Raw genomic sequence first — 26,219 nt, 5'->3', positions numbered from 1 at the left:
TGTATCACTCGCAGTGATCAACAGAACCTTCAAACCAAGAAGACTACGGCGCATTGCTTCAATTTCTATAGCGGAAAAAAAGCATTGCGCATATTCGACGTTCCTCAATCACTTGCGCGTGTTAATGTCGTGTACGTGAGTCATGGCATAGGGAAGTAAACCCAAGAAAACCATCTAGTCATGATCGACACACCCAATTAGCTACCCCATACTTGGCCTGTGTATAAGCATTGACATTCCGTGCCGCCTAGAAACTCGATTTGCTCCTCTTGCTTCAACCCTTTCCCTTAATCGATTCGCTACCACGTTTTCGCAGGTGCTCTGCGGTGGCGGGGAGGAAGATGGGGCGGCAACCCTGTCGGCTGAACCAAAACCAAGTGGCCCAGGAGAACCTCCATAGTGGTGGCACCGGGAAACGCTGTATCGCATTGGCTTGCCGGCAGTGATTCAGTAGGCGAATGCTCCGAGGCCTAGCAAGGGCGATCAGACCCGAGTCTGCACGGGCACTCATCTGAAGTGGCTTCGGTCACGAAACCTTACCAGGAGTATACTGGTACCATGGGAACCGAGGTAGCCCCTGGACTCTTATACTTCAGGAGAATTCCTGTCGTATCTGAGTACACCTCGGTTGGCCCCCCTGTGGGAGTTTTATGGTATCTGTGGTTGTGCTCAAGCGAGAAGAGACCTTCGGGCCTCGAGATGGTTTTGCGTATCAACACGGGTGCCGTACTCCATAGTTCGGTAGAGATTTAGGTAATTCTTGCATCCACCAGTATGAATGCTAAGCCATGCACTTGATATAGACTGGTACCGTTGCGCTTGTCTCAGCAGGGCTCTGACTGTGGTCACAAAATCAATCCGTGCCTGAAGAGGGTCGTAGGATTAAGTCTCAAGACAGGTACCTACGTTAAACACCGAGGACTGCACCACGTTCCCGCAGTCAATCAAATCTTGTGATGCCGCTTCAAGACACCTATTAGATATAGATCGCTTTCGAGACCGATGTCAATGCCTCTCTTGTTACGAACAACCAGGTGACAACTCCTAATTCTGATTGATCGCAGTAGTAGGCAGTTGAAACCCATTTAACTTTTTGGTCGAACAACCCACCCCACCAATGGAGCTGCAGAAATACACAAACCTACCACCATTACAGTCCCCATGACCATGTTCGTTCGTTCCAGGGTCGTTCTTTGAAGTTTCGATAGATTTGGAGTGATCAGAACTATCTGAAATCTGTCCCGTTGCAATGAGAAGGGATTTATCGTTAAGACTTTGAGATAGTGCCAAATTTGTAATTAAACGGGTAATTGCGTGCTTTCTGCTGTGGCAAAGATAATAGCCAAAGTTATCCTTGAACGCGTCGATAAACACCTCAAAAGCTTGATTGACTTGCTTCGGTTCTCGATCCTCCGGTGTCTTGCCTCCGGCTGTCAAGGACCGAGTCTATTCCCACTACTTAGCAGCCGGCGGGCCTTAGATAGCGAAGGCTTAGCAGCTGGGCCAAGTCAAGGAGGATTTGGCCCGCTTATAATATAGCCCGATCAAAAGAATACGGCGGGACCATGCCGCCAGGCTCGGCATACTCTGCATTATCGGAGCTGCGGAGAAGAGAGGGAAACCGTCGGGCACTTCGTTGGCAATTGCCCGACACTGGGTAAGCCATTCTTTGGGTACCTCCGAGAGATTTCTAGCTGCAGAGCGGAAGAGCTGGACTCTGCCTCTCTGGAGTCCGCAAGACTCTGCCTCTCTGCTCTCATAACAGCAATCAGGGTGCTAGGAGTTTGTGGCATCAACACGACGCACCACAACGCTAATTGGGCTCCTCGGAGTGGCCACTGATACCTACCTAGTTACCTTCCTCTTTTGTCATAATCGTCAAAGGCTAGTTGTTATCAACTTCTTTATCTAATATCTATTTAAATTAGTGCACAAAGTGAAAACCTGATAGCATAATTAATTGAATAGAATTCTCCCTTAAAAACATCAAAAGCTGCAGGCAGTCTAGAGTTCTAGCGCGAATAGAACTTTGAAGCCTTTGCCTAATAGTTTTCGGTGTAATCCACTTAGGTGAACATTCATTACTTTTGCTCGGTCAGATGTTTGCGCTTTTAATCCAGTTGTAGAAACATGAAATTGAATGGCTTCCACTTCGTTAGTGTTCCACCCACTCTCAGGGAGCTTATTGTAAAATCTATACCTGGAAACATGCAATGCTTAGAAATTGCACTTCTACTACCCACTCAGGTAGCTATTTCGAAATGGAACTAGTCACCCCATGGAAGCATATTGCTTGGGGGATCTTAAAGGTTTGTAATTATTAATAATTATGTTCCAAAATCTGTAAGTTGTTTCCTATGGAGAGGTGGATGCTATTTAGATTACTTTCACAAAGTGACACCAGTTTCCTTAAAGGTCCTTCAAGTCAATCCCAGAGGAGTCAAGTTCAGTCAATAAATAAGGATTGTTACTGAAAGCAACCCTTCGAAATAGGTCAGAAAATATAAAGTCCCAAAGATTCATAATAAATTGGAGAAAATCCATGGAACTTTACTAAATTGCAGGATGCACTAAATATAAATACCATTTCCTAAAAGTAAGCCATATTCAGGACATGAATGCAAGATTTCCTGAAGAATCTCAAAGGTAATAACCATGCATATCCCTTTCAATACCAATCTCCATAAGTCTAACCATTCAAGGAGCTCTTCTCAAAGGCTTTGTCCAAGTCTAATTGAATCCCAACCGCTGGTCCTTTACTTCTTGCCAAGAACATTGTAGAGTGTCCTCTTCTCGTCACATATGAGGGCGTTTTTCCGCAACTCAAGCAAAACTCTTTGCACTTCTCCATTTTATTCAATGCAATATCAAATCAGGTCGAACTTTTAGAAAACTCTCCAATCTATAAATTCCTTCCGCATAATAAGAGGCGAACAGTGACAGGTTCTGTACTACAGTGAACAACTGAAGGCATGAATTTTCTTTTCCAACAAAATCAGCAAAAAACCGAAGGATGTGACAAATGGGCAGGCAAGCAAGCGGACTTAGATTAGACAAGAGACAACACAATATTCAAGCGACACAACAGAAAATCGAATATGTGTTTTCAAAAAGGACTCCCGAGTCTATAATGGTGCACTCTATACTTACTCACTCTGCTCTGGAAAACGGCTAGAAAAATGGCTTCCTATGATAATGTGAAATTGAAAGATCTGCTTGAAAAGTACGACCATTGTGAGGGATCCGATTTTGCTAACAAAATCTCGAAGGTATCGAAGAAAAGCTTGGAAAATTGAGGTAACCCAGAAAAGTGTCAGCACCAAAAATATCTTTTATTAACGTGGCATCCAGAGATGTATCTAAATAGTTTTAATACCTACTCTCGAAAAGACCGCCCCACGGACCCAACTGAGTGACATATCTATTTGAATAAAAATGACAAGCGGAGCGTTAGACCGAAATTTGATAAGACATCCTTTTTCATACAAAATACCTGCCTTGATATTTACCAACTCCAAACCTGCTTCCTACCCTTCAGTCTCACTAATCAGTCCTAAATTGTCGGCATTCCGTATGCAACCCTACCAAGCGTTTGGTTTTCCGCTTTCTAAAGAAGCTTCGCCTAGCGTCTAGTAGATAAAAGATAGTTGCATGCTTAGGCGAGCAAATAGTGGTGCATAATGATGCAGAGAGAGAATTCAAGAGGCGGGATACTTTCGTAGTGGTTACCCATTCACCTCAGATCTCTTTTTTCCCTGTACAGTGAAGGACGAAACGATGAAAGTGGCACAAAAAGTGCGCGTCATACAATCTCTACTCAGCAACAAAAAATTGTCAGGATGCAATCCCTTTTTTATAATATATAGGATACATTGAAGGACTCTTTCATGGATATTTTGCCGAGCAAATTGCACCAACTAATTCTTAGGTATATGTTTCATATCTTTTTGCAGCCCATGGTATAAAAGATATCCTTATTCAACGAAGTCTCTACTTTCAGTTCGCTGAACATGAGATAGGCAAATAGTTTCATTCATTTGAGAATGTGGAACTTTTTAGTATAAAATCATATGGAGAATAGTCAAATTTGACGTTGGTTTGAACTGGGTCATAACTATTAGGAGCGGTAAAACATTCCGACCAATTATACCGAAATCATTCACATCTGGATGGGTCGAAATGTTCCTTAACTCCTTAATACAAATGGCTTTAAAATAGAAAAGGGACGACTAGCGGTGAGGTTCGGCGGACGGATTTTGTTATCCTTATGGTACTGGCATTATTTCGACTTCCCCATCTCCTGATCTGGGTGCACTGAAGTGTTCTTTACAATATTTGCTTGGCATACCCATCAGGGGTCATCAGCGATCTCAACAGGTCGCTCACGATACGGAAAGCGACGTCCTCGAGGTGCCAGAGTAAGTAGTTCTGACTCCCTAGCTGGCAGTATTCCTGTGTCCTAGGTCGCGATGAAAAGCGACATCCATGGGATAATGTGAGCCTAGCCCTGCCAAGGTGGTAGTTTTGAGGTGCATCAGGAGCCAACTGGTACATTGAATCGGAGTTAGTAGACCGCGCAGCCCCAAACGAACGTTGATTCGTCCATAAGTTTCGGGATCGGCTAAGCTAGGTCAGACCTCTGGGAACTGGGGCCTTATTCTGGAGAATACATCCGTTCTAAACTATTACAGCCCGCTCCCTTGTACACAATGCGCTGGTGAAATTTACATGGAGGACAAATATACCTAAACTCAAAAAATCGACGAAATATCAGGGAAGGGCGAAGATGTTTGGGCGCAGGGCGAAAATTCGTCGCAAGGGCTGAAAACCCCGATGTGACACCAGGACACCCAAATAACTACGAAACCTTTCAAAGTGGCGCGACTGACGGTGCGGGGACGACAACCCCAATATCATGCAGTGCCCTTGTTCCGGGAAAAGAGCCCAGTCAAAATCGTAGACCCTAAGCAGGTCTATTCGGACATAAATCAAGTAGAAGTGCAGTCGATCGTCCTTGCTAGAGCGGAAGAGAAAAAAATTCATCAGGAAATACGCGACGGTGGTGAAGCGTATCCGGTTGGCATTGTTCATCCAGAAGAACGCCAGTAAAGGCAGCAAAAATAGCTATGGAATTGGAGAAACTACTAGCCTGCATGTTCTTCAACAGGCGAACGTAGAGAGCAACAGAAAACGCGAGGAAAACAGAAACAGCTCCACTTCCCGCTGAGAATACCTTAAGTACCAAACGGATCATAAGTAGCCCCATGCAAAGCGAATTGTAGGAAAAAGCGGAAAGAGGAGGTATTTTTCCGGGCCCAAAAATGAACGTGAAGAACGCCAAAGAAAAGAACTGTCTGCGCTCCCGGAGACTCGTCCATCCAAAGACAAGGAAACTACAAATCGAAAACCAGTAGCAGAAAATACAAAGAAACGAGGAAAAATTTGACCGACGTCTCAGCCCATTAAGCCAACGAAGGGCTAGACATTTGCGGAAAAAGGAAGTAGTTTCCAGAGTCCAAAACAAAGAAGGGCAAAAGAAAAGAGCTAGCTGCGCTGTTAAAGACTACTTGGTCCACAGACAAGGAGGCTACAAACCGAAAACCACTAGCAGCAAATACGAGGAAACGAAGAAGGACTTGCCGGTCGGCTCTGCTCATTAAACCGATGGAAGACAACACATTTGGGGAAGTCCTCAGCGTAATCCGCTGCAAAATAAATCCCGAAAACAAGATAGAATCCGAAACAAGATAAAACTTGAAAATATTGTCTTCCACACGGAAAACGAAAACCGGCGGAGTCCTCGTCGAACTAGGCGGGAAGACGAATAGGAAGATGACGTACTACAAAACGATCAAGGAGTTACATGAAGAGAAGGTTCTCGTTTCTAGTTTAGAGCCAGATCAAGTGCTACAGATGCCTCAACTATGAACATACAACAGCAACTTGCAGTGGATCCGACACGATGACAGCATTTCCCAGATGTGGCCAGGTAGGTCACCTAGCGATGACCTACAACGAAAGGAAAATTGCGTTGTCTGCAAGGATCGTTGCGCGTCTGGTGAAAGCATTAAGGGTTCGGAGCGATATTCAATCCTTTCCTTAGCTAAAAAGGACTAGGACGCGACTAGCATAATCCGCATCTCACAAATTAACATGCACCGCTCACGCTGCGGAGGTAGAAGCTAATCCAATGCTAATCAGCGAGCACTACCGGAACATGCCGCTGCCATCTGGGTTCTGGACGGCGTTCGACTTCGTGTTCTTGCCCAAGGTCGAGGGAATGGCTTTATCTGGATGGATTCGGCGTTCAGAGATAACGTTATTTTTTATCGTTTATCTGACGCCGACTGAGACGATGCCGGACATGCACTGAAGGACACCATTTCAGGCACGGTCAGGCGAATCTTGGTAGGTGGTGATTGTAAAGCTAGGGCCATGCTTTAGCGAGATTCCACAGGGAAACAGATCCTCGAAAAGTGAACAACCACCAGGTTCGTAGTTTTAGACAACGGATCCAGGTCAACATTCCGTCGCCCAGGCAGCCAAGTAAGCATCCTTGACGTAATTGTTACGTCTGAATTACTGACGCCGTCGGTGAATGGGTGGAGAGCTCTTGAAGAATTGTCTACAAGTGACCACCAATACATAGCGTTCGAAATGGCTAACGTTGTCTGTCGGTGTGTGAATGGGAATCCGTGCGGACTCAGTTATAAACCTGAAAAATCTAGACTCTGCGAATACCCTGTTCACTTAAAGGCGATCAGATGAACCATACTATGTGGACATTATTCCCTGCATACCGCGCATGAGTTGATGACAGCAGCATGGAAGGTGCCAAGGACTGCCCACATTTCTGAATAAAAGAATTGGAAGAGGCAGTCTCTCTTTGAAAAACAAAAAGGATTTACATTCATTCATTCATATCTAAACAAGTGTTCCACCATTGGCCAGACTTACCGCTCGGCGCGTTCAATGTTTGGCTGAGGAGGACAATTTTCCCTCCTCGCTGGAAGGTGACGAAGTTCGCGCTAATCAGCACAGAGGAATGAGACACTGAGCTGCCGCCTGCATATCGACATCTGTGTACACTTGTCATAGCCGGGAAAGTGCTCGAAAATTTCATCAGATATACACTTGCTGAAGGGATAGGTTCTGCCCAGGAACTTGACTTACGACTTACCGCCTAGATTGGTCGACCACGGAGGTCCACGTTAGATTCCCTTGAATCGGTTCTTCAAGGTGCTGCACTCAGTCACAGATCTCTCGAAAAAATTCTTTCAAATGTACAGATATGCTAGGCACAGTAGAAAATTTATTCCACGTGCCGAGCTATCTCTTGCGGATATTGAAGAAATACCCGGAAGAACACTCCCCGCTCTATGAGGCGAGAGGAAGAGAATAGAGGATGGATATCGCGTCAGGGGTAGCACTGAGATCCATTCTAAGGTCGGACCTCTGGAACGCCTCTTACGATAGTCTGCTAAGATTCAACATACCAGAAAAGCCGCGCCTAGCAGATCATGAGGACGATTTTCCAGCACTTGTTGCTGGAGAGAAGAATCGTCCGAAGAATTTTTGGCCCCCTACATGAGGATGGACGATTCCGTAGTCTACACAATAACGAAATCTATGAGCGATACCATGACCGTTCGGTTGTGGATAAAATCCGGCTCAATCGGTTACGGTGGGCGGGTCAATTAATCCGTATGGATGAGGATGATCCCACCCGGAGAGTCCATAAGGGCAATATCTATGGTAGAAAAAGAAGACGAGGCAGACCCTGCCCAAGATGGAGCGATGGCGTGGGTCAGGACGCCAGACAGCTTTTAGGGATATCGAATTGGTGGACCTCGGCGCAAAACCGGGATGTCTGGAGTTCCTTATTAAGGCAGGCCTAGACCGGATACCGGTTGTTGCGCCATTGATGATAATGAAAATATTCGGACCAATTATACCAAAATCATACACGTCTGAATGGGTTGAAATGTTCATTTAATTCGTTTGTATAAATGGCTCGTTCGGCGCACGTTTTCTGTTACCCTTTATGACACAATTTTTATTTCCCCACCACCTCCTGATCAGGTGTACTGAAGTGTCCTTTCCAATATTTTTTTGGCATCTCAGGGCCCGCTTACGATATGGAGAGTTGTCTTCTTAAAATGCTTGAGCAAGTAGTCCCGATCCTTTTTCCGGATTAACCTGCATCCTAGGTAACCAATGACGGGTACACGTCGGTACACCATGGGACTACTTGGCACCGCTAAAAAACTCTTCACCAACGTCGATGGGGTGATGTGAGCCTAACTCAGCCAAAGCCGTAGCTGTGACGTATACCAGCAGCCAGCCCTTTCGGGACCCTGGTCGAGAGATGTGCATTGAATCGGTATTAGTGGACCTGTGACGCACCTGCCAAAGGGACCCAATCGACAACAGATATCGCGCGAGCCCACGATACGCACGCAAACAAATACGACATCGAGCTCGATCGTCTTTTCTTGCTGTTTCGACGGTCATCCTGATGGGCATTAAATGGTCCTAATTTTCGCGAAATTTCCGATATCCTGCGTGCACCCCCGGAAATAGAGAGATACAATGGATTTATAGCTCGTATCAGCAGAAAAAAAAGATGGAAGACCACACAGAATTGGCTTAAGCTCGGAGGCAAGAAACCTTCGCAGGTGTATAGGCAAATGGCAGTTCTGACAGCTACGAATGCTTCAAAGGACATGCACAAGGTTAGATGGCTCTACCTGCTCCCATAAAATGTCCGCAATATTTAAAAATTTTTTAAAGCGGCCAGCACGCAAGAACTTCTGGATGCAATTAGAACCAACTTCGACTTCGTCCTCCGCCTTTGCCATGAGGGCAGTCCCAGATGTTCTCGGAATAGAAAAACTCTCGCCAGAGTTTTCCATGATAAAAGAATTATTATCTCAACTCATCGCCGTTTCGAGAGAGACCCTGATACACCTTAACGAGACTGGCAATAGTTTGCACCGTCAAAGAAGGTTACCAGATCGTGATAAGCCACGAAAAAGGGATCACTTTTCTTCAAAGATACGACCGCATATAAACGGACTGTGTTTCTATCAGAATCACAAAATTTGAAAGCCTCGTCTTCGCCCAAATATCATTTTACAAGCCCCGGAGAGAAAACCGACTCCACGTCTATAATCGATTTTCTGGCGTACGTTTCCCGGTCAACAGTGGTTCCATCGTATCCATCCTACTACATAATGCGTACGCCAACAAAAAACTCCATTCAGTTCTAAAACTTGCAGCCGCAAATTGGTCACTCATCCATACATTTGGACGTAAGGTAGCGCAACTGGGCTTAAGCCTTCACCGCTCATTCCCATGGTTGTTTGTCCCAGCAGATGTGAAAGTGCCAATTTTAGGCGCTGATTTTCTCTCACATTACAGCCTTCTCCTTGAAGAACCTCACTGATGAGACTAGTCTCTTCTCCATTGCTGAAGAGGTCGTTTGACACAATATTGAAATACCCGGGAGAAGGCATGCATCATAATAGACTCCACAACGCGATAAACAAAATCGAAGCTCGTTGCTGGTAGGACGTAATCGGGGAGCTGAATGGCGATCCACGCGGACTCAGTTATAAACTAGTAACCTGAAAAATCCGATCTTAATGCCAACGAGATGGACTCTATTGTATGGGCTTTATTCCATGCATATCCTGCACGAATTGATGCCAAGGCGCCAAGAATTGCCTACTTTTCTCCATAAAAGAATTTGAAGGGGCAGTCCACTCTCCAGGTCAAGTAGTTCGTCAAGAGTAGACTCCATGAAGCGATCCATGCTGCCCAGGGACTTACTGACTAGGTCCTTCCGTTTTAAAACACGGAGATCCACATTGAATGCCGTTGAAGCGATTCATCAGTTCAGCTGAGGTACTTAGCCGCAGATCTCGAACGCTTCATGTAAAAAGTCCCTTCTAATGTACAGATATGCCAAGCACACTAGAAAATGCATCCTATCTCTTGAGAATATTAAAGGATTATCCGGGAGACGGGGAGAAAAGATGGAGGATGGAGATCACGTCGAGGCTAGGACAGGGATTCATCCTAGGGTCGGATGTGTAGAAAGCCCACTACGATGGTATGCTAAGATTTAACATGCCAGAAGAGCAGCGCCTAGCGTATTATGCGGACAAATTTGCGGCACTTGTAGGAAGAAGCAAAGAAGATTTGGCATATTGATCCAGCGAGTAAGCTGATAAATGACCCCTTATGGCTTCCGCCTTGCGCCGGAAAAACCGAAGTAGTCGTTCTAGTTTCCCAATTTTTTGAATTTCAGTCGTCAGTGGTTAACTGTAACTCTCCTACTACAATTAGTTCCATTATTGCATATATACATGCATTTCGGGAACAACCGACTCCCTTCCTCCTACCAAGCTAGCTAGTCACTTTTTCGTTGACCGAAGCAGTCCCTTTGACCAAAAGAACTAACTAAATAACGGTTAAGTACCTTAGGTTAATGCTCGACTGAAAAATGAGCTTTTTTTACCAAACCCAAGCAACAACGGACAAGGCTGCAGCTGGAGTCTCGGCGTTAAATCAGCTTATGACAAATGTTGAGGGGCCCGACATCTGTCAGGAGACGCCTTTGTATGAATGTCTGTTTTGCTCTACGGCGCGGAGGTATGGGGTGATGCCCTAAGGAAGGAGATATATAAGCGCCTTGCCAAGGACAGAGGAACCAATGTTTTGCGGGTGACGTATGCCTACCACACTGCCGCATTAATGACTGGTGATCGCGGAATTGATCGCCGTTACGACGGAACGTGAAGCTGCAAGGGAGAAGACTTAAGAGAAGTAGTTGCTTAAGAAGAACAGCAACATACACTAAGTGAATGACAAACCTCTTGGTAAAATAAATTAACAGGTAGTTCACCATAGTAAAGACATTATACTCTAGTTGCCTTCCTGAATATAGAAGGAGCATTCGAGAATGGATCTCGCGCTTTGGTGTAGCAGTCGTAATCATCACAGACCAGGGAATGCAGTTTAAGTCTACCTTTTTTCGGAGTGAGGTAAACTTCTGGGTTTCAAACGCCACAGCACCACTGCATCTCATCGCAATTCAAGGGGATGTTGGAACGCTTGCGCCGGACACTAAAGGCCACCTTAAAGGCTCGCGGCCATCCGTAATGGTCGCAGCTCTTGCCTTTCGTCCTCGTCGGACTCCGCACAGCCCATCGAGAGGAGTCCACTGCCAGCCCTGCGGAGATGATGTACGCTGAAAGTCTGCGACTCCCCGCCAACATTGTGCTGGATATCAGAGCAGGGTTAATCGGCTTAAACATGCTGAGCCTGCTCAGGGACTCCTCTTTCACGACACTAGACGCCGGAGGTTAACACCCACGCGAACCTAGGCGCAAAAAGCACTCGGCGGGTCCAAAAGGGTCTCCTTGTCGAGGCTGAAGACCCTCGCCGAACCGGAGGTCGCCCCAACAAAGCGTCCTCGAAGCGTCAGGTTTGGCCGGTAACCCCAGTGGCGAGATCACGTCCCTGGTTTCTTCTCGGAACCCGCGCGGTCTCAGCTAAGGGCGGAGTGATATGGAGGTACCTCGAAGGCAGGAACCACGACTGCATTGCCAATGATGAAATCGCCTCCACCGGCGCACTGTACCGCTGCTGACATGGCTGGCGGCCTGTACTGCCACCAATGCAGCTGACGGCCTGGCACGAGGCCGGTGCGCGAACTTTCTCCTTTCATTTGTTCTAAAAGATACTGTCGCGCAAACTCTTGTCAAAAATGATAGGGGAAAAGGGAAATGTGGTGTGTGGGTTCCATCATTTCGAATAAACCAATAAACAGGATACTGTAGTCTTGAATGGTATTCAAGCTTCGTAGTTGAAAACTACTCTGAAATTGTAGGATTTGAAAGATCTCAAAATAACTTACTATATGGCATCCCCCCTTTTAACGAAGGACATACATAATCACCTACCCCAAAATTCATTCGTTTCATTCAGGAGATAACTATATGTCACTCTGCTCTCCTTTTAACTTTTCTTATTCCTGGAGTGCAGTGCACTCTTTTCTATTAAGCATTGCACATGATAAAAGTAAAAGCCGACTTCTTCTATAAGTTGCATAAGGAAATTCATTCCCCAGTAGTTATTCGAAGAAGACTAGAAGGACTTTTTCCCTTATTAGTGAGGTTTCAATAGTCATTGAAACGATGAACATTGAATTTAATTAAAAAATCTACTGGAAAATTTTATGAGGTTCCTTAGGGTGGCAAAGGGTACAAGTACGATGACCCTCTTGAAGTTGTCCTTTGATATAATTCAGGTGGTTATACTGTCATGCCAAGTGTTTGCAGATATATAGGCAAATATCGCTATCAAATGTAAGTCTATGTTATTCAAATGTTTCCAATAGTGCAACGAAATGTTCCATTTTGGTGGGATTTAATTGTTTATCTACCCAACCCCTAGTTCCAGGTTGAGTACAAAACATTTCGGCAAACAGTTGCACATATGTGTAGCATGTACGGTACGAAACATGACCATATACGTATATTATACAGTATTTTTCTGTACGTCTAGACTGGAACACATATTACGACACCGAATAATTTGTCCAATAGCCCCATCGCGGTATAATCAGATTCGCCCAATACTGGCGAATACCGTGGTTATAATGATGCAATTTCCAATCAACATCATTCATAATCACTTTTTCAAATCCATTGGACAACAAAACTACAAAATCCATCAAACACTCATAACCGCAAACAAACTTCCTCGCAACGAAAACAAACTGAAACAGTGCCAACGACTCGAGCCGGCTACGAAAAAAAAGAACCTACAAAATGGAACGCAACACACATGAAGCCCCAGATAATCAGATTAAAATTGCAGATTATTACTCTGCCGGTCGCTAAGCTACTATTCAACTCACACTAATGCGTCCTTCGATACTCAGCCATCAGCTGAAAATGAATTCGTAGTCACAAAATTAACCTTGTGTAAATATGCGAGGGGCTGGTTGGGCACACCCCACTCCTTCTAGCCACTCAGCCATCAGTAGTCTAGTACCCGGCATCCAGCTTGCTGTCGTACAATGGCAAACTGCATGGTGCGGAATAAACCGCATCGAAAACGACCTGAAACCTCTCATTATACATGTTCCTCCTTGTGCTGCATTTCACCTTAGTTTCCACGCAGTTTTCCAAAGTGCAAACCTGCTATGCATGGCAGGTGTACGAGTTAATTGGTCCCGGTATATATCGGGAGGAAAATACCTGGAATCACTTAAATGCTTTGTAGAAACACAAATAGGTATTGAACGAGGGTTTTCCAGAGTCCGCCTTAAATTCCCAGCCTGAAAGTTACAAAATTGCGAGCTCTACCTTGAAGCCCTAATTAGTCCGCGCCCTCGAACAGGTAACTTCATTATTTCCTTTTGTCCTGGCAATCTTAAAAGTGTATCACTCCAATTATCCAAATCAAATTAGTCAGCTTCAATATTTAATGCGATTTCACGCGAGTGGATAGGAGTCTAGGTGAGCTAAAGTGTCTAACTTGCAACATCTTTTGTATCCTCTAACGACCTCATTAGTGCAAAAATACTCGTCGCTGTTGCGTGGCCGCGCGCCATATTTCTACTCCGTGCTCTGAACCCGGTCACATCCTTTGATGTCGTCAATTAATAAGAAAGATAAACAAACTTATTCAGTCGATCTCCACGTTGACTCCTCCCTCTTAAGATCATGCACTCGGCTAAGCTAAGCTACGCAACCAACTTGGATTCTGCCATGATATGCCTCTGCTGCATTGCATCTAAAGAGTGCAATAAATGCAATGCCGCGCTATCATCATATTGATATCAAGCAGAAAACTACACGACGCAGTCTAACCCGGTCCATACCTATATGCATCCCTAGTGCAATTTAGTACGCGAACTGCACAGGCGACAAGGATGCCGACTTATTTCGAAATCCCAAGAAAGAAAAATATACTCTGGAAAGATGAATCGAGATGCAACAGAGGAAATGAGGCTGCGATTTCTTGCAGGCTAAGAAAAAAGATACGCAAAGCAAAATATGATATTATCATCAGAAAGCACAGGAAACGGCATCTTAAGTTAATGCTCATTGAGAGTGGCAAAGTGTAGGCACGAATCTGTGAGATACAGCAGCTGTGAGACTTTTAGTACGTATGTCGCTTACTTCATTCGCTTGTAAGCTCGTTGCAGCATCAAATAGTCAGAGATACATCTAGGGCCCAGTAAGTGATGAATATTTTGAGTTAGCCCTTTGAAAATGGGGCCTAGTTCCACCTGAATCTATCGTAGATCTGCGCATCTCTAATTGGACGAGTTAATTTCCAAGGGAAAGGGGCTCTTACATTTCTCCTAGGCGAGGACTATCTTTGATTACAATTTTGTATAACGGATTACATACCTGGACTTGTTTGCCAACTCAGTCCTCCGATGAACATTTTCCTGAAAGAAAGAAAAAAATCTTATTAGAATGAAGATGCAGAAATGAGAATTAGGAATGTTAACGTTCTTAGTATCTTCTTTTGTGAACCCCGAAAAAAATTTGTTGAAGATGGTCAGTCCCAACATCGCATGATGCAGGATGTATGGTCGACTTATGCGAAATACACCCTAAAGCAACGTCTAAAAGTATCCTCATAGTCTATTCTGGGGACGGCAATTACTTCGATAGATTATTTTTCATAACTCTGTTATTTAGATAGTTTGCAACCCGTTGGCATGGGTTATCTACTGCTATCTAGACTATGAATCCCTAAATACCATCTGAATATGAGCTTCTTCCCTATCTTACTGTTGAAGTCATACCTGAACCATCCTTCGTTCTTTCTCCTCAAAAAAAATTCCCTAGTCGTCAGTGGGAGACTCCTCTCCAGATGTGCAGGATACGCGAGATTTTTAGTTGACTAAACTCCAAATCCTGCTGTAATCCTCGTCAGTTGCATCATCTGCAGTTCGTCTATATCAACGGTATACTTATGTAGACAGGACATGAAGGACGTTCTGATACCCTAATCACTGTTTCGGTTAACATGTCACCGTTTTGGTTCCTCTGATTGGAGGCGCAGTTCACGCTGGGGGGAATCACGATGGACGCTACTAAATTTAATCACAATTTAGTCTGTCTGGACGAATTTGTTGCTGACAGGTTGAGCGGGTGCTCCTACGTCATGCTGAAGGATCAGCTCTTCTGGCGCCTGTCAGTAGTGAGAGAGCTAAGCTGAATCACCAGATACTTCCGGAGATACAGCAGCTTGCGCAAAGCAATACGTCGCCTTACTGTGTTTGACACCCTTGGTATGACCAATTATCTAATAGACACCGGCGCGTAGGTTTCGGCCCTCCTAGTCCCCAAACCCAACAAGCTTTTTCCGCAGCAGCTGAAATTTTCGGCAACAAACTCCACGATCACCACACCTTACGGCTACAGGTAAGTAGACGTCAGTCTTGGCTTGCGTAGGACCTTTTCGTGACGCTTCATTTTGACTGCCATCAATGTCTGGGTTCTGGGTCACTATGGGCTGCTGGTAAATATACAGTTCAGGTCCCTAATAGACCCGAAAACCTCATTTTGGTCGTCAACGATAATTTCAACCTGCTCGCCCAGCACTCTTTCTATCGGTTTTGAAGACGTTAGCCACCGACGAGCACATCTTCAAAAATACCGCAGCATCACTACCGAGCCTAGGCTCCTCTATCTTCTCGAAGATGTATCCTTAATCACCCGAGAAGCTCACTGTTGCGCGAAACGCGAAACAACTACTTAAGCAGGGTATATGCAGACCTCCCAACAAAAGTTGGTCATCCCACTCCGTCTGGTCACTAAGCACTACGACGAATAACGATCTTTTGGAGATTATAGACTAAGACGATTCCGGACCGGTACAAAATTCTATTTATGCAAGGCTTTCTGCATTATTTAGCAAACTGTTGTGTTTTCTCGACCTTGGATCTCGACAAGGCTTACCATCAAATCCACGTAGCCCCCGAAGATATTCCAAAGAGAGTAATTTGCACAACCTTCCAAATTTTCGAGTTCACACAGATGACTTTTGGCCTATGCAATGCGGCGCAAACCTTCCAGATTCATCCACTCTGTACTACGAAAGTTAAATTTATGTTTCGTCCACTTGGATAACATTCTGGTCGCATCTTCTACTGAGTCCAAGAATTTGACACAGTCCGTTATCATTGGTATCTCTATGTCCATCCTCATGTAGGGGGCCAAAAATTCTTCAGAGGATTCTTCTCTCGAACGCGGCCAAGAGTTCGCAATTTTTCTTGCTAAGAACCCAAGTTTCCGAGGAATACATGAGGACTGGCAAGATCATAGTCTTGTACAGTAAGAGCTTTGGCCCTATGGTGAGACGTTTCGAGCGGAACAGTCTTTGTAAGCTGAAATAGGCTCTGTTGGCTGACAACAACCGTGCGCGGATTTCGTCATCGTAGCTGTTATGGGTTGTGATTTTCGACCCTAGATAGGAGAAATTGTCAACGGTCTCAAAGTTGTATTCTCCTATCCTTATTCTTCCCGTTTGACCAGTGCGGTTCGATGTTGTTGATTGGTTGGTTTCTTTCAATTGTATCTCAAAAAGCTAAGTAGATTCATAAAACTGAAAATTCCTAGGCTCTCTGGCAGATGCATTTCACTGAGAGGGGTTTTTTACGAACTCCTGGGCGCACTATGGTTTCATTTGTACATAGTCCCCAGTATATCTGTATTGGGTAGGTAGGTATCAGTGACTGCTCCGAGGAGCCCAATTATCGCTTTGGTGTGTCGTTTTGAAGCCACAAACTCCTAAGATCATGACTATTGTTATGAGAGCAAGGAAACAAGGTTTAGCCAGCTCAGGTTTCATAGGTGCTTGCAGCAGCGGAGCATTAAATGTGATGATAGTGCTACTGAAGCACAATCTGACTGTGTGATGCGCTATACTCTACCAATGAGTTAACAGGAAACATTAGTGTTCGTCGCGTGATTCTAGCTAGAGCTGGGCAATTGCAAAGGAATTGCCTGAGGGTTTCTCCCTCTTCTCCGCAGCTGGTGACAAGGTCCCCTATAGGGTAGTGTCCCGTGCAGATCACCGTAATTTTGTATGCGTTTTAAGGCGTCTCGGTTTGGTGGTTTTGTTATAAGCGGGACCAAATCCTTCTTGAATTGGTAAAGCTGGTGAGCCTTCGCGAGTAGATACCACCCTTGACAGTCGCTAGCGGGATACAGACTGTACCTGTTGAAGGACTGCAAAAAACAGCAGATCCCCCCCCCCCCCTGGTCAGTCTGTCAGCTCCCTCTATGTTTCTATGATCGAGAACCCACAGAAGGTGACCTTCTTCGTGCCGCCCAGACTGTTTAGGGCATCTCTGCACTGCCCCATCAGCCTGAAGGATGTCGTCGCTGAGTACAAGGCCTTAATTTATTGGGTACGTACGTACGTTGGGACTATTCAATTCAATATGATATTGACACTTTATAACTTAGGGTACAGTAATTTCCCTGCAAAGGCAACTTAGACCTGTCATAATTTCGTTGTTGACAGTAGAATTTCCACCAAACTTTACATGATCATGCACCATTTTGGCGACCACAGAAAAATTTCGAAAATATAATAATATACCATTATTAACTTTATTTGGGCAGACCTTGAGGTAGAGAATATTTTGAGGATTAGACAGCGTATGCAAGTACCCCCGACCACCCCCCCCCCCCCCCCACACTCTATTCAACTCGTATCCGAAACTAAAACCTACATCAAAGTTTGCATTGAAGAACGCTGATCATGTTTTCAGAACTCCATCCGTTACTCGTATGTACAATGGAATTGAACTCTATTTCACATACACGTGATCATTTTACAATTTGATCGTTCTTTGGGTTTTCGGTTGGAGAACGAGACTTATTACATTTTCTGGGGGTTATATTTTTAGCCTCACTCCTCTACGCCCTGCAAGATCAAACGATTGATCCATTCAGGAGAAGCTGCCATGTTCAAAAGGCAAGCAAGACTCATAGAGAATAGAACCCTGACATGGAGGAACTACCCTTCATACACCTTGAGGTAAAAATAGTTGAGCTGCCCAAGTTCACCAAGGACAAGCACAGCGTGCACCAAACTATTAAAAATAAAGTGAGAGCCATTAGGGTCCTCTATTATAGGACGCGGGAAGAAAAAGAGTGCAAGCAATATCTGAAGCCGGCCTCAAAATAGTGTAACAAGCAAATACGAAAATAGGGAACCCTGAGCCCTTAGCTCGATTGTCGGCAACCGAAGCGAGGACTAAGGGAACTGAAAATTGTAGATGGACCAAGGTCACTCACAAGAAGGACAAAAAGAAATCGAAGGCGCGAATATACCCAGAGACAATTGTTTTTTTCCAATTAGGGCGATCTGTCGTACGCGAAGATACTAAAAAAGATCAAAGCTCACCCTGATCTAAAAGATCTAGAGGGAAATGTCAGAAAAATCCAGAGGACCCAGAAAAGCGATCTCATGCTCGAGCTAAAAAAAAATGCAGCTTGCACAAAACTGATGGCTTTCGAAACCAAGTTAAAAATTCACTCCAGACACAAGACACAGAACAAGCCCAAAAACAGGAGGTCTACATACAGTGCAGGGATCTCGGAGTAACATTCAGAGGAGACCGCACTGTCTCGAAAGAGCAATTTCAGTTGGAGGAACTGGGTGAAGAATCCATTGTGAGCCTGAACAAAGGCTATGGTAGTACTCAAACGGCCACAATGCGACTATCAGTGGAGACAGCACAGAAGCTATTAGCGGCTGGAAAATTTCAAATCGGATTTGTTGTCTGCCGTCTGAGAGGGCAAATTTCATTAAGGAGTTCCTTTAAGTATTTCATGTTTGGACACTTCCCGGAGGCACACACCAATGGCATCAAGGCACAAAGGCCATATTGCCATGGAATGCAATAAATGCCTATTGTGCGATGGAAAGAAGGGACGAGATAACCGGTATATTGCCGGAAGTGACAAATGCCCGGAATTCAGGAAGGCGTTGGCTGCAATGAAAAATGGAAAAATTCAAATGAACCTCAATCATTGCAAGGTTAATCAGGATTTACTTGAGCAGACCACCCACGAGTCTAAGATGGAAGTTGCCATCGTAAGTGAACCGTACAGAAACCGCCATGGGGCGCATGAGTCACTGACTTGACTAGTGGAGCAGAAATATTGACAGGCTACACAATGCACCATGAGTAAATCGGCCGGTGGCTTTGTGTGAGAGAAAATAAGCAGGGGCGTATGTGTACAGCTGCTACGCCCCACCCAGTCTCACATTGTCTGAGTTTGAGGACATGTTGGACAACCCTGTTAATGACGCAAGGGAACGAAATTCGAAGGTGATTACCGGTGATTTGAATGCGTGGATACTGGATTGGGGACGTAAAGGGAATGATGCAAGGAGCTGAAGTCTACTAGAGGCGCTTGCATAGTTAGAAGGATGGTCTGTTTCACTCGTAGACCAGACCTTTGTTAGCCCTCCACTGACGTTGTATGACCTGGCACGTTAGCGAGGACTACAAGGTTGTTATCTTCGAACTAATGAGACAGCCATACGGTAGTCAAATAACACACCAAAGCCAAGAAGAACATCAAGCTGGTCCGCAAAAGTACTGGATGAGCATACCTTCATGGTATTGTGGCTGAATCAACCTACTAACACTGGTGGCCCCACGGAAAAAGCTCTTCATTTCAAACAATGTATCTATAAGGCATGTGACGCGTTCATGTCGAGGAGGTGCACATTCCCCAGTAGAAGATCCAACTACTGGTGGAATCGTGAACTGGCCGGTCTTCGATCAGCTTGCCACCGAGTCAGGCGAACGAGCCACGTGGTGGTAGGTAGGATCAATCAAGTGCAAAAAGAGAATGCATACAAGGAAGTCGGCAAAAATATCAACCTGGCCATCCAGCGGCGCAAAAGGGAATGTTTTAAGGAATTTGGCTCTGAGGCGGATGTAAACTCGAGGGGGAGCGCCTGCATAATTGTGATGGGATGATTCAGAGGCCGGTTATCTCCGCAGATCACTTGTATTACTCTCTCATCCAAGGATTATTCCCCCAGCATTAGAGGGGCGCTGACACCATTTAGAGAACTTTGAATGTGACCCCGATTCCGGCAATAACTACAGATGCGCTGTTGGCGATCTGCAGCAGAATAGGTGACAACAAAATTCCGGGCCTGGAAGGAACACCTAGTAAAGCCCTTACGCTTGCTGTGAAATTCACCTATCTCGCTACCATTGTGAATAGCGAAAACGGACGCCCTTTGATAACACCGATAACGGACCTCAGGAGTACGTTGTCTCCGTGGGTGTCCCACAGGGCTCTGTACTGGGCCCACTACTGTGGAACGTCATGAACAACGATGTTCTTAATCTTCTGGTTCGGAGGAGGCCACGGTGATGGGCTACGGCGATGACATTGAACTGGTTGTGGTTGCAAAGCATCTCAAAGATGCTGAGTTGTACTCATGCGAAGCAATCAGTGCTGTTAAGACTTGGTTGGCTAGCGCTAGGCTGGCACTCGCGAAGAAAAAGACGGAAGCGGTCCTCGCATTGGAATTGGGAATTATATCGTCACTTCAATCAAATCAGTCATCAAATATTTGGTAGTGATTGTGCAAACGCGATGGGGTCCCGGAGGACCCAGCACATGTATTCTTCTAATATCCGAAGTTTCAGGAAGAAAGGAGGAACTTAGAGGAAACTCTTGGTAAAATGCTATCACCGGAAAATTTTGTCCGGAGAATGGTCGCTTGCCAGGAGAATTGGGATGCAATCACCTCCATGATCGCAACGATCCAAAATAAATTGCGAAAAGCGGGAGAGTTGAGGAAGGTGCAGTTACGATTGCCGCGGGTAGACGGAACGAGACCTAGCTAAATTGGGCTAACTCTGCTTCGTGGTGTAATATCTGAAGTTGTTTCCACAGAGTAGAGGGTGGGAGCGAGTTCGGGGTGGTTTTAGTGGGTAAAAATCGTACACACAACCCGGCCCGGCCAACATCGTTTATTTCTACCTCCCCAAAGGAAAAAAGACAGGCTGACAGAGAGACAGATAGACAGACGGACAGCCAGGCATCAAATCGATTCTAAGAGGGTTTTGTTTCACAAAAAACCTTGAAAATAAGGGACAATTTCGATTGAGGTACTTGCATCTATCTCTTACTCTCTCAATGACCTATGCCACCATCTAATACTGGATCAAGGGCAACCATGCAAGTTATTTTTATCTTCCGTGAAGTTTCCAAAAGGGATTAGCTTTACAATTAATCACTTTCCAAACAACCTCCCCCATGCATTTTCTATCAATTTGACCCATGCGTGATTCCAATAAACACTGGAAAATTCGCTCAATTAGTCGTCCCCCATGACTAGAACTACTGCTCGAGAATATCTAAGTGAATTTCTGTTCAGTCGCATGCAAAAGATACAATACCCCGTCGTCGTCGCCCCCACGGAGGTGGAGCTCTGATTATGGGGCACAATCTGCTTTTTTCTCGATGTAAACTTTCGCGCTAACTGAAAACTTGTTTGAACGAATCCAATGTCGCGAAGTCCCCCACATGCAAAGGGGTGGTTCGCTTCAAGGTGGATTTCAAATGGCTCATATGTAACCGCGCTCTGACGACTAATTTCAGTTTATTTCTGCCTTTTTACCCGCTGCCTGGCAGATAGTTTCTAATATGTTGTTCGGTTGATTGCTGATTGTCGTCATGAACAATTTGTCATGTGAATTAATAACGTACGAAGTTGTTGCAAATTAATCTTGGACCGATGTACCCCCACAACGGCTAAGACCCAGACACGTGTTGGTAACAAAGGTAACGCTGCCATTGTTGTGGATAATTGAACAATTACGTTGGATGTGAAGAGACACACGAAAAAAAGCAGCTGATTACATACTACGTGTAGTATGTCGTCTTGAACGGTAATTTATTGTAAGTTCAAGTCAGCTCGATTCAGGGTAAAGTGGAGTTTCCAGAGGAGCTTGAACGCTTCCAGAATACAAACGTCATTGGTTGCACTTCCGATTTATGCATATTTGCATCTGCAACTATCGCCCCTGGAAAAATGTATCTGGGACAATTTTCATATATTCAAGCGTCAAAACCAAAAACACAATTTGAATTCGATGCGGAGCGACATTGTGTTCTGACATGTAAATTTGCGTCTACTCGCACTCGATATACGTTTATTTATCGATTCTTCGGGATTTTGAATAAATATTTTAAGAGCATAAATCTCTCATGGAAAACATTTTATTTCATGTCATATGTTGGACGGGGAGGAGCGACAACCATTGGGAAAATTTCATAGATTCAGATATCACTAGATATCATGGAATGGGATATCGTTGTTAAAAACGCAATATCCATTGAGTCTCGCATTTGGGGAAGCAGACATTTCACCATTAAAGTTATGAAGTATGTAACTGACTTTTAGGACGGTTGCCCTGAAAAGTTAACTAACCGAATTGGGAATTTAGCTGAACTTGGCAATTGATCACATTTTTCCTGTGCTGCGTGTCATATTTCACAAGGTCAGACTAGTTTGGGATTTGAGCTAAAATGCAATACTAAAATTAATTGCAGATATTGGAGAGGTGCATCAGCTTTTATTGGATTATATTTCAAATATAGAGATTTAGGAGAACATGGCTTCCTTTCATTCCACTAGAGGGACCAGCTTTCACCCAATTCGCTCCAGCAACACCAAAGCATCCACTACCAGAAATTCGCTGCTTTGGCAATGAACTCCTTCATACTCACTCCTCGCATAGATTTGAGTGAGAGAACATATTGAATTATTTAAAATCTCATTCCATTGGGATCAGCTGGACATACAGTTTCGACATTGCAAGCGAAATCACAATAATCAGGCACTACAACTGACTCAACGCAAGTCAAAGTCTGAATATAGGCGCCACTCAGTTAGTTGATGTCATAGCGGAGCGCTAGTGGTCTCGTTCAAGAGGCGATACTGTAAAGTTTTGTCCCGACACAGTTCAGTCGCCATCATGCGTTGGAATAGTGAGGAGCGTGCCTTTGCCGTTGAGGTTTACTTTTCCAGCGGATGTTCGGTTGTTGCAACACAGCGTGCATGTCGGAATCGCTTTAATTTAGCCCCGTTGGCTCCCGTCCCAGACCGCAAATCAATTGTTACATGAGTCACTACATTCAGACAAACTGCAAGTGCGACAAAAGGAAGAACTGGAGTCCCTCGGCCCGTTAGATCACCTGAGAACATTGAAGCAGTGAGAGCGTCAATGTTGCGATCGCCACGGCGTTCTGCGCGCAAACACGCATCTGCCCTTGGACTATCCGTTCGTTCTGTAAGAAGAATTCTTCGTGATGATCTTCATTTTCATCCCTATAAGATGGCGATAGTGCACGAACTTTCAGAACGTGACTTCAATTCTCGGATGAACGCGTACGAGCTTCTTCTTGATGTCGTTCCCGAGGGTGCTATTGTTTTTTTAGCGATGAAGCCCATTCTCATTTGTGTGGGTCGGTTAACGAACAAAACATGCGCTACTGGGCTGACACCAACCCTCGAGAATTGCATCAAAAGCCTTTGCATTCACCCAAAGTCACAGTGTGGTGTGCAATTTCATCAGCTGGAATTATTGGTTCACAATAGAGATGGAGAAGGATCACAGCGTGCCTTGTTTGGATGTCAAAATACTAAACTGGGACGGGAAGGTGAAGTTTGGCATCCAAAGATAACCACCCACACCCAGCAACCATGCCGATAGCCTCTAACCATTCATGGACCCAGAAAATGGCCCCCTTCAACTCCATGATCCACCGAATGTAGACGGTCCCATTTAGTGAGGAGCACTCCGAGAAAGAGAAAGAATACATCCTCAATACCGCTAAGATGACACGAAAAGAAAGGCAACTGAGGAGGAGGGAACTAACCTAAATGTAAATGTAAATGTACAACAACAAGAAAACTCAGGGGACATCTACTCAAGGGCAACACATAACACGGTCTAGACATCACGGTTTTGCGCCGAGATACACCAATTCGATAGCGCTAAAAGCTGTCTGGCGTCCTGGCCTACGCCATCGTTCCAGCTTAGGCAGAGTCTGCCTCGCCTTCTTTTTCTACGATAGATATTGCCCTTATAGACTTTTCGGGCTGGATCATCCTCATCCATACGGATTAGGTCACCCGCCCACCACAACCTGTTGAGCCTGATTTTATTCACAATCAGACGGTCGTGATATCCCTCATCGATTACGTCGCTATGTAGGCTACGGAATCGTCCATCCTCATGTATGACCCAATAATGTTCTGAACGTATGGGGCTATCCGACCTAGCAAGATAGCGAAGTATATCTTATAGATGGTACTCAGCAACGTAATACCTCTATAATTGTTTCACTTCGTAATTTGCCCCTTTGGAATTGGTTCGCTGTTCCCGACCTTGCGCATCAGTTGATGAACCACTTGGTGTAGTTGGTCGCCTCCATATTTAACCAGTTCAGCTGTAGTTCCATCGGATCCTGGCGACTTATGATTTTTAAGCCGATAAATTGCGAGGACTTTCGCTCCGGGGGTTAGTTCCCTGGTGGGCATCACTACTGGTGCCAGGATTTAATCACGCGCACGTTTTTTAGAAATATTCCTCCTCGAAATTAAAGGGCACCCTCATCAAGCCACTGTCGGTAAGTGAGTCAACAAAGCTGAATCACTTATTGACGGAGCTCACTTCAAGCGACCGCTCCCCGAGCAAACTGCTGCGTGAGATGAAGCAGTTGGGCGGAGATAAGTTCGGGGTTGAGCTTTTGAAGTTGCTGTGGTTGCAGCGGTTCCCGAAGAGCACCCAGGTCATCTTGATCTTTAGAGGTGCTATAACAAACCCACGAGGTGTATGCGCGCCCCGTGGTGAGTGAAATGTAACGGGAAGCTAAATTACTGAGCTTCAGCAGACGGTGGTACCCATCACGGCTACCATTTCTAAACTACGGCAACAACAGGAACTTTGCGTTCGGGAGGTAGGTCACGAACTCTTTCGCGATCTGCCACGCCGCTTAACAATATATGATCCCTTGGACAAATGCCATTACCAGATCGACATAGACGCAGTCGTCTCAGTCCTCCCGGTACCTTGGGATCAAAAACTGGTTCCACATCAACTCAAACTAGCGACGGCAAACTCCTCAAACATACACAGTTACGGTTACAGACAAATAGACGTTTGGGACTTCGACGAACGTTTTCATGGCATTTTGTTGTAGCGGACGTCGGCAATCCCATATTAGGTGCAGACTTTCCAGGCTTCTATGGATTGCTAGTAGATCTACAGAATAGGTCTCATTTAGATCCCGTAACATCACTTAGATCTTCAGAAAAACTTGCTATCTGCACTACTGTCAGACTATCTATCATTTTTGAAGAAGTAGCAAACCTTCGCATTCGCGCGCTCCTTCAAAAATACAGCAACATAGCTACCGAAAATAGTCTTTCGTGGCCAGCTAAGCAGTACAGTACCATATACTGGCTCCCATATCGACTAGAAGGTTCGTCCATTACCACCCCAGAAGCTCGCTCTTGCTAAGGAAGAGTTCGACGCAATTTCAAAGCAAGGTATTTGCAGACCATCAAACAGCTGCTGGTCTTGTCCACTGCATATGGTCCCAAAGTCCAATAGTGAATGGAGACCATGTGGCAATTACAGACGTGTGAATGCTCCAACCATTCCAAACTGCTATCCCATACCACTCATCCACGACTACTAACTTTTTTTTCTTGTACTTGGATAATGTTTTGGTCGCCTCTTCTTCAAAGTCTGAGCGTTTTGAACATCTCGAATGCATTTTTCGACGTCTCCTTAAAGCTAGTCTTGTGCCTAACGTTGAAAAATGCAAATTCCTTTAACAGGAGGTGAAGTTTTTAGGTCACACGATTTCCCCTGAGGGATCCAGACATGGTGAACCTGGCCGTCACAGACTTCCCACAACAACAACCGAAAATAGTCAAGGGTCTGCGAAGGTTTTTGGATATGTTAAACTTCTATCAACGTTTTTTGTCCAAAGCCGCACAACATCAAGCGATCCTTAACGCCTACTTATCTGTACTCAAGACCAAAGACCCACGCGCGATTGCGTAGTTCACAGAGGCCATCCAGGCATTCGAGCTAACCAAACGGTAACTGGTGG

At 45.0% G+C, this 26,219-nt stretch overlaps 1 long non-coding RNA gene across 1 annotated transcript in view; it reads right to left on the bottom strand.

Moving 5' to 3' along the window:
- Positions 1 to 14,435: 14,435 nt before the first annotated feature.
- The window catches only part of LOC119649794, a 189,501-nt gene continuing 177,717 nt past the window's right edge, over positions 14,436 to 26,219 (bottom strand). Inside the window, exon 3 of the long non-coding RNA XR_005249188.1 lies at positions 14,436 to 14,476. This is a non-coding gene — a long non-coding RNA (uncharacterized LOC119649794). The remainder of the gene's footprint in view (positions 14,477 to 26,219) is intronic.

This window comes from Hermetia illucens, chromosome 2 (assembly GCF_905115235.1).
Source record: "Hermetia illucens chromosome 2, iHerIll2.2.curated.20191125, whole genome shotgun sequence".
Classification (NCBI taxonomy): Eukaryota; Metazoa; Arthropoda; class Insecta; order Diptera; family Stratiomyidae; genus Hermetia; species Hermetia illucens.
The sequence above is the reverse complement of the archived record's forward strand: the minus strand, read 5'-3'. Positions and strand labels throughout refer to the sequence as shown.